The following is a 13,550-nucleotide window of genomic DNA, read 5'->3' as shown; positions in this document are numbered from 1 at the left end:
AGAAAAAGTGAAAATAATTTTTTGTTTTGAATTTTCGGGTAGTGCGGTTGTTTGGACTAATTTTTAATTAGCATCATTAGAAGGGCTATTGAATTTTCTTTTGGTGTGCAAAATTTTGTTTTATTTCATGTGGTAGAACACATTCAAAATTAGAAAAAACCTGAGCAAGTACATGCTCGCGCTCATATAGCGCCCGTGTAAGTCGTCTCTCATTCGCAACGACTAGCAACAGCATTGCTCGCCGCGCGTCTTGATAAATTAAAACATTTTAATAAAACACAAGATATATACATTTATATTTTGAATAATTATATATTTATATGTATATGTATAATAACTATTTTTATATAATTAAATATATATTATTTATATATTGCACAAGTATATTATATGATTTAATCATCATTAATAATTTATTAATTATTAATATTAATTATTAAGACCACTAAATAAATAAAATATAGATTGATAAAAAATATACATAATAATAGTATATCGGTATAGGATTACTATTCATGCTACAGTAATGTATACAAATGCAAGTATGGTATACTAAGTTAGTCATAAATATATTAAATAATATCTTGAAGTTTTTTTTTAAATTAAATATTATATATTATTATTTAAATTAAAGATTATATTTTCAATAAATTCTATGAAATGGAATTACTCTACTTATAAATACTCATAATAATTATTGAACTACTGCACTATTGTGTATCATCCTTAATTAAAACGATATTTGAAATTTTGCTCGCATAAACCACACATAATATAACAAAATACAGATAGAATAAAATTAATATAATTTTCGAATTTAACTAATCACGAAGTTTTTAATAATTATTAAATGAATAATGTTTTTTTTAATTTTTGTGTGATCTACACCTTTGTACCAGTCGATTTTGCACTTTTCTTATATTTTAGTATCAATTTAATTTGATTAGTATATAATTTAGTTGTTACCACAATACAATATATAATCATAATGCCGCGAATTTTCTAATATCGTTTATAAGTAGAGTAATTCCATTTCATAGAATATATTGAAAATATAATCTTTAATTTAAATAATAATATATAATATTTAATTTAAAAAAAAACTTCAAGATATTATTTAATATATTTATGACTAACTTACCATACTTGCATTTGTATACATTACTGTAGCATGAATAGTAATCCTATACCGATATACTATTATTATGTATATTTTTTATCAATCTATATTTTATTTATTTAGTGGTCTTAATAATTAATATTAATAATTAATAAATTATTAATGATGATTAAATCATATAATATACTTGTGCAATATATAAATAATATATATTTAATTATATAAAAATAGTTATTATACATATACATATAAATATATAATTATTCAAAATATAAATGTATATATCTTGTGTTTTATTAAGAATGTTTTAATTTATCAAGACGCGCGGCGAGCAATGCTGTTGCTAGTCGTTGCGAATGAGAGACGACTTACACGGGCGCTATATGAGCGCGAGCATGTACTTGCTCAGGTTTTTTCTAATTTTGAATGTGTTCTACCACATGAAATAAAACAAAATTTTGCACACCAAAAGAAAATTCAATAGCCCTTCTAATGATGCTAATTAAAAATTAGTCCAAACAACCGCACTACCCGAAAATTCAAAACAAAAAATTATTTTCACTTTTTCTCACACTAACAAATAATTTTTTCACATTATTTGTTATGAACAACATAGACAAGATCAGTATAAATAGAATGACGTTAACATTTTTTCGATATCTCTCATATTTCCGACAAAAAGTGAGTTTGAAAAAAGGGGCCACTTTCACATGTTTTCACTGATATCTCGGCCAAATGATGAGCTACGGATTTGAAATTTGGTATGTCGTATTTTCTCGAAAATACCTACAAAATGACATCAAAATTATTTAAATACCAGGGTGGGGCCAATTCTGTATGGAAACACGCCCATACCCTTTGAAGTACTTATATAGATGGAGACAGAGAGGGTATCATTATAATGTAAACAAAAGGAGTGCTATCGCATACAAAATCGATAAAAATGAAAAAACAAATTAATTTATTGAAAAGAATAAGATAAATGAAAAAATTTATAAATTATTAATGATGTTTATATAAGTGTCATGTAAAATATTTGTGTCGGTTCTTAGATTTATGCTATTGTTAGTCCGAACTATTAACATTGATTCTGCCATGCTTTATTCCATGAGAAAGACTTATAGGATTTTAAGTTACCTTTTGAGCGCATTAAGAGAGTTCTAGTAACTTCTATCTCTTTTGTTTGGTATTTATTATTCGGATCAATTCTCAATACTTTAGTTATATGGTATAGATAATGTCTAAATTATATTCAAATTTTCTAGCAATCTAGAAAAAAATATATAATTTAGATAGTTTTTTGACATGAAAACAAACACACACACACATAATAGGAGTCTGTGCCTTAGGGCAGGTCTGTGAGCTAAAACTCAATCTCAATTCAGGGAAGAATAGTGTGTGATATGAAATGGCCATTTCATTTTGCAGTGCTGCAATTGGAATACAAGAAAGCGAGGCTTGGACACACCACCCTGTCCACACAAGACATTGAACAACCATATGTACATATATATATATATATATATATATATATATATATATTATATTATTATATATATATATATATATATATATATATATATATATATATATTATTATATATATATATATATATATATTATTATATTATTATCATATATATATATATATATTATTATATATATATATATATATATATATATATATATAATATATATATAATGACAGTTTTTATCTTCAAATTTTTGGCACTCCCATGGGCTCTTCTATATCCCCTGCCCTAGCCGAATTATCCTTACAACATTTAGAAACTAGAGTCTTTAATTCCATCAACATAGACACTTATTTTTATTACAGATATGTTGATGACATTATCACTTGTATACCTCCCCAAAATTTTGACTTATTGCTTCATTCTTTCAATTCGTTTAACAAACACATTCAGTTCACTTTTGAAAAAGAACAAAATAACTCTATCAGCTTCTTGGATGTCAAAATCATTAAAAACACAGACAACCGCATTATCACTAACTGGTACCAAAAACCTACTTGGTCAGGTAGGTACTTAAATTTTCACTCTTACCACCCCTCTAACATGAAAATAGGTACTATCATTAATCTTGTAGACCATGCTATCCTCCTTTCTAACGAACAATTTTGGACCTCAAATTTAGATTTAATTTTCAAAACCCTTACACAAAATTCCTATCCCCCACATCTTATAAAATCCGTCACAAACAATAGACTCACTTTTTTAAAAAACAAAATAACTAACCCCAACCTAAGTTTAATTTCCACAAAAGACAATAATTTTGAAGGTACCATTTGCCTTCCTTACATCAAAGAACTTTATCCGATGTGGAAAAAACTTTTTTACAACGCAAATCTCCGTTTAGTATGCAACATCGATTTAACTCTCAACTCCCTCTTCTCAAATTTAAAACCGCGCACTAGTTTAGAACGAGTATCCAATGTGGTCTATAAAATATCTTGCAATGACTGTGATTCCACCTATATTGGCGAAACAGGACAGAACCTTATCAAACGATTGAAACAACACGATAATAATTCAAAAAACAAAAATCAAGGGCAAACAATGATCACAGAACATTTAAAACTAAATAACCATACTTTCAATTTTTATGACGCAAAGGTTCTTCATCACGAATCGAAAGTCTCACAAAGGCGCTTTTCAGAATCGTCCTACATTTTCTTGAACAGAAATAATTGTTTAAATAAACGCACAGACACTAGCTTCATTTGCGAAAATTACCAATTTGTTCTAAATAATGTCTCCCAACTCATATCGAATACCTAACACCACGGTTGCACAACACTATTACGCACACTTGCTTAGCGCGCCAAGACGTTCGTTCAAAAACCAGCACATGTGTTTGTTTTTTCTAAAATTTTGACTTCACATCTCAAACACTTACAAACATATTATTCTGTTTGGCACTGTGCCTCGGATACAAGTGTATTACGTATAATATTTTATTTAGTAATCACTTTTTATCTTTTATTCTTTTTATTTAAAAAAAGAAATTACTGACAGTTAGTGCTTGTCTATAATTAATAATTTTTACAAGTTAAATTAATATGTGTTAGTGATAATATAAATAATTCAAGTAAGTAATGTTTTTTGCAATTCTCTTTAGTTAAAAACTTTTCTTTTTACTATTGCTTATGTATATTCAAATTGTAACGTTTCCTTTTTGTTTTTTAAATTGTAGAACCACTGAAGATGACGTAGAATTTTACGTCGAAACGTATGGAATAATAAAGATGTTTTGAAAAAAATCTTTACTTCACTCTCTTTTTTTACTTGATGTTACGCCCTCCAAGAAATCAATCATACATTTTAACATCAAATTTAAACTTTTTCAACATATATATATATATATATATATATATATATATATATATAGTGGATAATGTGTACATGTATGTACATTTCTATGCCATTTGTACATAGTGTATAAAGCTTAGTAGCATCTATTGTAATCATATATGATATATATATATATATATATATATATATATATATATATATATGCACATACACAGTGGATAATATATACATTTATGTACGTTTCTATGCTATTTGTGCATAGTTCATAAAGCTCACTAATCGTCATACATTTATGTGCAATTTATATATATATATATATATATATATATATATATATATATATATATAATGTGTACATGTATGTACATTTCTATGCTACATTTCTATTTGAACATAGTTTATAAAGCTTAGTAGCATCTATTGTAATCATATATGATATATATATATATATATATATATATATATATATATATATATATATGCACATACACAGTGGATAATATATACATTTATGTACGTTTCTATGCTATTTGCACATGGTTCATAAAGCTCACTAATCATCATACATTTATGTGCAATTTATGTATATATATATATATATATATATATAATGTGTACATGTATGTACATTTCTATGCCATTTGTACATGGTTTATAAAGCTTAGTAGCATCTATTGTAATCATATATATATATATATATATATATATATATATATGCACATACACAGTGGATAATATATACATTCATGTACGTTTCTATGCTATTTGCGCATAGTTTATAAAGCTCACTAATCGTCATACATTTATGTGCAATTTATATATATATATATATATATATACAATGTATATATATATATATACAATGTATATATATATATATATATATACAATGTATATATATATATATATATATATATATACAATGTATATATATATATATATATATATACACAACGTATATATATATATATATACAATGTATATATATATATATATACACAATGTATATATATATATATATATGATTTAGTAGTTAATTTTGATGTTGAAATATATGAGTGAGTTTTTGAGGGCGATACATCAAACAAAGAAAAGCCAAAGATTTATAAAATAATCTTTATTTCCAAACGTTTCGACATTCAATTTAATGTCATCATCAGTGGATATTACGTTGGTTGGTTACATATAGAGAAGTGTACACAGCACTAGAGATTGGCACTAACATTTATACAACTAACTTGTCAGCACTATGCATTTTTATATTATATTTTTTTGTATGATGTAAACAGAAAAATGATAGTTTTATTGAACAAAAATGTAAGTAGAATTATGTAATTTCTGCCACGACTTCTGTACTTTGCTAGTACCGAGGCATGTATCATATACATGCCTCGGTACTAGCAAAGTACAGAAGTCGTGGCAGAAATTACATAATTCTACTTACATTTTTGTTCAATAAAACTATCATTTTTCTGTTTACATCATACAAAAAAATTATATAAAAAATGCATAGTGCTGACAAGTTAGTTGTATAAATGTTAGTGCCAATCTCTAGTGCTGTGTACACTTCTCTATATGTAACCAACCAACGTAATATCCACTGATGATGACATTAAATTGAATGTCGAAACGTGTGGAAATAAAGATTATTTTATAAATCTTTGGCTTTTCTTTGTTTGATGTATCGCCCTCAAGAACTCACTCATATATATATATATATATATATATACACAATGTATATATATATATATATATACACAATGTATATATATATATATACACAATGTATATATATATATATATACACAATGTATATATATATATATATATACACAATGTATATATATATATATACACAATGTATATATATATATATATATATACACAATGTATATATATATATATATATATATATACAATGTATATATATATATATATATATATACAATGTATATATATATATATATATATATATATACAATGTATATATATATATATATATACAATGTATATATATATACAATGTATATATATATATATATATATATATATATATATATTTAAATTACAGTACACATTATATATGTGTATATATACAAATATATAATATATACATTTATGCAAATTGCATATCTTATAAATATGTATTGTAATAGTATAATGTAACATGTCATTGTTGAAATTATACGCTTTTTTATATTCAATTTTGGTTTTTTAATTTAAAAAAAAAATTTGAATTCAAACAGTCTATATAATATTGGTGCATTTCTTCAGCATTTTATATTCGCACCCATGGTCGACGCTGGCGCCATCTACATTGGGAGAGGGAAACTAACCCGGGCAAATTGACAGTTTTGACCGAAAAACGTGGCAACGAAATGTGGCCCGAGAGAGCGATCTATATACTCTTCTTTTATCTATGTTTCCAGGGTATTTGAAAGTAGGTTCTTATTTATTGCACTCCAGTTGGCTTTATTTCATTTTGACATTTTACCATAGTTTGAGTTCTCACCACAGTCTACCAGGAGCCAGTAAATACACACGGCTCTAAACACCGGATTAACAAAGTGCTGAAACGAATAAATCACGGTACCAACATTCAAAAAATCAGAAATTCTTCTGAGCAGGCACACCAACAGCAGAGCATTCATATATGTCAAAACATTTGTCGCAACTGTCGAAACTTAACCTCAATTTCTTATTTTGTTGTTTAGTAATAATTTTTCATTCAGTCAGAAATTTGTTGCAATATTGGATTTTTGTTATGTATGGTAGATTTCAATTGAAGAACACTGGTAAACGTGAACTATTTTGTGTGCATAAATTTGCTTCATCACAAAAATGTATAATTATGTAAGCCAAATACTGCTACATTTACAATCTTTCGTATTTATTATATCAAGACTACGTGTATGATACAATATCAAAAATAATTTTTTTTACCATTTCTTATATCTGTTCCATACTAGTGTGCAATATAATTGTTGAAAACTTCAAATATTGTTGACTACAAATGATTGAATTTTAGAACACAATCTTTATTATCAGAATAAGTGCATTATTCAAATCCAGGACTGTTCCAGTTTTTAACAGTAGTTTAAACTGTAACTGTAGGATGCAACATTGAATAACTGAAAACTTTTAGATCACATAATTTTGCTACTGAAACAAAGCTATTTTTTTTTAAAAAAAAGATAAAGCATAATCGTGGTAATATTTTTTATTGAATGTGAATTAAATATATAGTTATTTACAATAAATAGTTTACAAGTTAAAATCTATTTACACAATGTTAATATTAATGAGTAAAGCATGGCGTGAAAGAAAATTAGAAAACAAATTGTACCACATACCAGTATAACACACAACCACATACCAGTCAAACACAATTCTTCATGATTCAAAACTTATTATTAGTAATGTTATAATAAATAAATCAAATATTCACAATTTAAAACCTATCACTATAAAATGTAATAATAAATAAATCATATTTACAATTAAAAACCTATTACCATAATGTAATAATAAATAAAAAATATATCGACAATTCAAAACGTATCACCGTAATGTAACAATTAATATCATATTTACAATTTAAAACCTATTACTGTAAAGTAACAATAAATAAATCATATTGACAATTCAAAACCTATTACCATAATATGAAAAGAAATATCATATTTACAATTTAAAACCTATTACCGTAAAGTAACAATAAATAAATCATATTGACAATTCAAAACCTATTACCATAATATGAAAAGAAATATCATATTTACAATTTAAAAACTATTACATTATTATAGATTTTTATAAATGAACCAACCAGTCAATTTATCATTTGACTTAATTGTCATTGAACTAATCAGTCCTATCTTTACGTTTCAAAGGTTTCTGAACATTTGGGCATATCTTACAAAAAAAAAAGATGTATATAAAATACATAGGATTATAATTACCTATTTGAAAATGTTTAAAACAATTATTATAATCAAAAATCAATATTTATTGATTACTGATTTTTTTTCCCTCGAATATTTAATTCCGGTGCAAAAAGTTCCAGCAATTTGCCTTAAGGTACGATATGCCTTGCACCATAGTTTCTTTTCCTAATCGTTATTATATTTAGGAGAATAAAACCAGTTCGCTCTGTATGAATGTATACATACCTGTTTATGTGGTGTATGCATACACATAGAATACATTTTCCTCTTCTCTCGTAAGTCATCAACCATCTGCATTCTTCTTCTTCCCTTATATTAAAATATGCATAACAATTTATTTTCTGGTGTTCCCATGACATGAGACCAAACATTGAAATATGCTGGTGCGTCATCAGTCACAAATGTTGTTGTCTTAATCATCTCTTTTTGATACTCTCATCACTTTCGATTTGTCGAAAGGACAATATAAAATATTGCAATAGATTGATTGCTTCACAATATAACTAAAATAAATAAATAAATAAATCAAATTTAAATAAATTAAATAATTTAAATAGCAATTTAAGCCTTCTTGTTATTTGCATTCATTCTTTGACACTCCATTTTTTTATTTGTGCGAACTCCATTACTTTCTTTAAATGAGGACATTTGGTTTAGGATTGTGGTTAAATTTTTTATGCATAGTGCACTATCAACAACCTGTCCATTTTTTATGGCATTTTCAATTTCGCCAGTTAGTTTTAACATAGTAGAGATCTGATCTTCTGGTTCTTTGTCAATTTCATTGTGTGATTCTTGTAAGTCTCTCAACTGTTCAGATTTTTCGTGCATCACTGCTTCCAGAACCGCACGTCTGTATCTGTTGGCAAATGATGGATCTTACCACATAATCTATGCAAGTGCAAGAGTATGTATGAAAGCATATCATACATGTTTCACATCGCAGTAAAATTAATGTAATAATCTAAGTGATTAAACTAAAGTTAAGAATCTAAGTGAATAAAGTAAATTAATCAATAAAAGTGATAGGGGCTGAAAATAGAATGAAACTAAAAGCTAATGAGATGAAAAAACTCGCGTGTCTTGCTGAAAAGAAACTAACCTTATTCCCTATAGAAGCTCTTGAATCCCGCAATAAAACAACAAATATAAAATGTAAAGAAATAAAATAGCGCACAATCAACAAAAGCACAAAATGATTAGTACACGTAGCAAAAAAACGTAATGAAAGAAAACGCGAATAAAAAATATAAAATACGAGACGACCGAGTTACACAATAAGCACGCCGAAAAAAAAATTATAGTAATGGAGTAATCGTAACAGCGAATCCAACATAAAAAAGTTGAAAGCACAGTGCAAAAGATTTGACAAATCTGTAATGTGTTACAGCTAACTTCAGCCAGCTTTCTCAGCACTTTGTTATCCGGTGTTTAGAAACTCTAAGTAAATACTGCTAATCGGCCATTTAATTTTGACCGTACTTCAACTGTCAACAAGGAGATCTGTACATCAACTGTCAACAAGTAGATCTGTACATCAACTGTCAACAGCGTGTCAAATATTATGGCGGTTCTTTTTCGTGTTGCGACGCGTCCGTGTCGTTAGTTATCAAGTGAACTTTTTCTTGTTTATTATTATTATTACGTTGTTTTTAATTAATTTTTTTTGCTATTTACATTCATGTTTACTCTTTTAGGCTTTCTCGTTTATTATATCATTCCGTATATTCCATATATTAAGATTAGGATACATTTTAGTGTAGTTTCAATTCGATATATTTAGATTAGGATACATTTTAGTATAGTTTCAATTAGGTTTAATTGTTTTTTGGATATTTAATTACTTTTTATTATTATTCGTACTTCTTCACGTTTTTTTAACGCCTATTTTCTTCCTTATTCACAAAGTTTAAATTAGGTTAGGCTTCGATTTTAGGTTAGGTTAGACTTTTTATTTTAATTTATAGTTTAGCATTATTTGTTATTACGTATATTCTATTATATTCCTTCAATTATTATCAAGTTTGCGCCATGAATATTGAATGAGATTCATTTTGTCGAGAGTGCCAGATACCTTGCGCCACTCGCGGGTTTTTGTTTTGGCACATGAGACAGAAACATGGTTTAAAACCTGAACTGCCTAATGTCTGGTCATTACACAACAACACATTTAAATAGAAATCGTCGTTAATAAGGCATGTTAAATAAATTCACAACGGTATCCCTGCTGCTACTAATAATGTATCTTCATTACCCTTTGTTTCTGCCAAATCTTGTTCTTCAGCAACCCATTCACCTGCAAGATCTTTTACACACTTCAATTTACCTTTTTTCAATTCACATATGTCCACATCTTCAACATTACTCTCCAATATCAATTTCATTGCTCCGTTCACCTATGCTCATCCACATAGTTCCTCGCAAATCCTTTCCTTCACGTGCACATTTTATTTCAACATCCTTTACACACTTCAATTTACCTTCTTCCATTTCACATGTCTCTACATCTTAACTATCATTTTCCAATTTCAATTCTTGGGCTTCACATCTTTATTTCCACAACCTTCTATCATAAATCTTAGCTCCGTACAAGTCTTTACTTCTACAACCTTCTTCATCATCAACCTCAACTCTCTACATGTATTTATCTTCACAAACTGCTACACCGCCTACTCATTTTAACATTAATCCATCTTCCATTCCCAATTCTCCACTCAGCTCGAGAGAACATTTTATAGGTATGTAGTGCTTTACATATACTGATTATTTGTATTCTGTATTGTATAACTTATAAATTGTTCTTTTAGGTACACAATCAAGAACCAGTATATTATGATCTTTGCTTGATAGGATATTATAATATGTTGCATCGACTAATCATACAAATGGATTTAAATAGAGAATAAACCCAATTGTATTGGCATCATTATATTTGATTTATGTCAATTTGACAAATTAATACATATGACTTTCTAAGGTAGAATGACCTGCAGCTTTTGCAAATATAATGTAGCTATATGCACATGAATACATTTTATCAGTTGTCATGGTTTTTCCAACTGCGAAAGATATAGAAATCTTATTAATTTAACAATATGGTTTTTGGATGGTGAAAGTAGTATAGTTTTTAAGTTTCCACCTAAATTCATCAAATTTACTGAATGTCCTTTACTGGACAGTTGTAAATAAAAGAGTTAATAATAAAAAATCTAAATATTAAGCAATCAGTATCTACTTCTTTCTGTTTGGCTTTGGCTTGCGATAATTTTCTCATGCTTCATATCTTTTGGATGTTATTATTGCATGGTTCATATTGCAAATAATATAAAATGTTTATATATTATTGATTTTTAATAAAAATGTTAAATAAAATAAGTACTATTCTTTTTTTATTCTTTGAAATTATTAGTATTTGATCTAAAATAAATTGTTTAAATATAATTTTTAGTAAAATTATTCGTTGGGCTAAATGATATTATTGAATTTGCTATCATTTACACTAGCTATATTGTTAGCAAAAATAATCTCATGTTTATTATTTACACTAAAAATGTATATAATTTGCAAAAGGTGGGTGCAAATTTGATTGTTTTATTTGTCCTAACGCCAGTAGGCTATATTATCACATTCAATTCTAGTTTAAATTTATTTTGTTATTATTATTAACGTCCTAGCCTTTATTTAGTAAAAACTAACTGCAGTCAAATGAGACCCTACTCATGACAAATTTGAAACTTGATCTTATAATACTTGAATACCAAATCAAAGCACTCCATAATGTTGGTTTTAATATGTTCTGGAATAACTATATTTCGTTCTTTCTCAAATATTTGTCATAGAGATTAAATATAAATAATTTGTTATTGCAAATTCCTAAATCTCGACGTTAAAGGCCAACATCTTTGCAAAATTCGATCCTAGACAATATTTGAATATGATATCTCCATCATATATTATATATCGTATAGGATCTTCATATTCGGTTGCCAGATTTAAACTACTCTTTTCGCCGAACTATTCTTGTCGGCGACAACTTCATGTCGTCCGTGAAATGTACAATCAATTTATGACAGCTAAACACTCGTTCCGACGCCAACTTCATAGCGTCCGTTAAAAGTATGATCAAAGGTCAATGACCTTTGTATGACCGCTAAACGTCAAAATTAGCATGTTTTAAGGTCGTGTCAGTCTACCACTATAGAGCAAAGACCATAGAGCAACGAATGCACGAGCGATTCGATGCGTTTCTATGATTCTACGGTTGGTAACATGATAAAGAAGCATACACATGTGTAAGGTGAGGTTATTGATGATTTTTGATGTTTATTAATGGAATCGTTTATGAAATCAAATTAGCTTGAAAACAATTCTGCTTATTGAAAGAAGAGTTTTAGCAGAGAATATTACGATTCATGGTATGTATGTTCATATATACCAAGAAAGAAAAATAACCAAGTAAGTATTAAAACATAGTAAGTGTTTGATAGTAAATTAAGCAGAAAACTAAAATGAATAAAATGTGTTATTATTACAGCCTGCAACAGATTGTGTTAATATTACAGCCCAAGATTTACGAAGGCAACAAATATGCTCTACATTAACACGAGCATCATTTATGGTAATGAACAAGGCAATGAACTTTAGAAATAAAACAGAAGGCATGTGCTGCAAGGAAGTTTTAAATGAGAAGGAATTTTTATACAACGGATTCCTTCGATACCATCAGATTGCACGATACCATTTAAGAGGTTACAATTTCTGACACCACAATGACTATCACCAAGGCTCAGGGACAATCAATGTCCGTTTTTGGACTTGAATTAGAAAATCAATGTTTTTTGCACAGGTAATTATATGTTGACCAAAGAGGATTTGGTCAAAATTATTGTTCATCAATTAGTTTTAAACTAGATTTATAAAAGCATTCATTATTGAGTAATATTAATTGAATGGGAATATCTGATACAGCTATATGGAATGTTGCAAGGAATGGTGTAAGGAAGTTTTAAAACGGATTCCTACGATACCATCAGATTGCACGATACCACTTAAGAGGTTACAATTTCTGATACGATTGGCATTTACGATGACTATCACTAAGGCTCAGGGACAAACAATGCCCGTTTCTGGACTTGAATTAGAAAATCAATGT

The sequence above is a fragment of the Ctenocephalides felis genome, unplaced genomic scaffold (genome assembly GCF_003426905.1).
Source record: "Ctenocephalides felis isolate EL2017-DRISC unplaced genomic scaffold, ASM342690v1 CF-g0.4_SCAFFOLD_01886, whole genome shotgun sequence".
Lineage (NCBI taxonomy): Eukaryota > Metazoa > Arthropoda > Insecta > Siphonaptera > Pulicidae > Ctenocephalides > Ctenocephalides felis.
The sequence above is the reverse complement of the archived record's forward strand: the minus strand, read 5'-3'. Positions refer to the sequence as shown.